We start from the raw sequence: 715 nt of genomic DNA on the forward strand, positions 1-715 counted from the left end.
GCTTTTGTTTGGTTTGGTGGGCATTTATCCTGTTCCTTTATCTGCTGAGTATTCCTCTGTCTCTTCATCTTGTTTAAATTGCTGAGTTTGGGGTGTCCTTTCTGTATTCTGGCAGTTTGTGGAGTTCTCTTTATTGTGGCGTTTCCTCACTGTGTGTGGGTTTGTACAGGTGGCTTGTCAAGGTTTCCTGGTTAGGGAAACTTGTGTCGGTGTTCTGGTGGGTGGAGCTGTATTTCTTCTCTCTGGAGTGCAATGAAATGTCCAGTAATGAGTTATGAGATGTCTATAGTTTTGGGGTGACTTTGGGCAGCCTGTATCTTGAAGCTCAGGGCTGTGTTCCTTTGTTGCTGGAGAATTTGCTTGGTATGTCTTGCCCTGGAACTTATTGGCCCTTGTGTGGTGCTTGGTTTCAGTGTCGGTATGGAGGCGTTTGACGAGCTCCTGTCAATGAATGTTCCTTGGAGTCAGGAGTTCCCTGGAGTCAGGGTTTGGACTTAAGTCTCCTGCTTCCGATTATCGGTCTTATTTTTACAGTAGTTTCAAAACTTCTCCTTCTATACAACACCATTGATAAAACATCTACATTAAAGATGATAAGTTTCTCTACAGTGAGGGTTACTCAGAGAGGTTCACAGGGTTACATGGAGAAGAGAAGAGGAAGGAGGGAGTTAGAGGTGACCCAAATGAGATGAGGTGAATCAATAGCGGAGAGAGT

Source organism: Bison bison, unplaced genomic scaffold (assembly GCF_000754665.1).
Source record: "Bison bison bison isolate TAMUID 2011002044 unplaced genomic scaffold, Bison_UMD1.0 scf7180017864328, whole genome shotgun sequence".
Classification (NCBI taxonomy): Eukaryota; Metazoa; Chordata; class Mammalia; order Artiodactyla; family Bovidae; genus Bison; species Bison bison.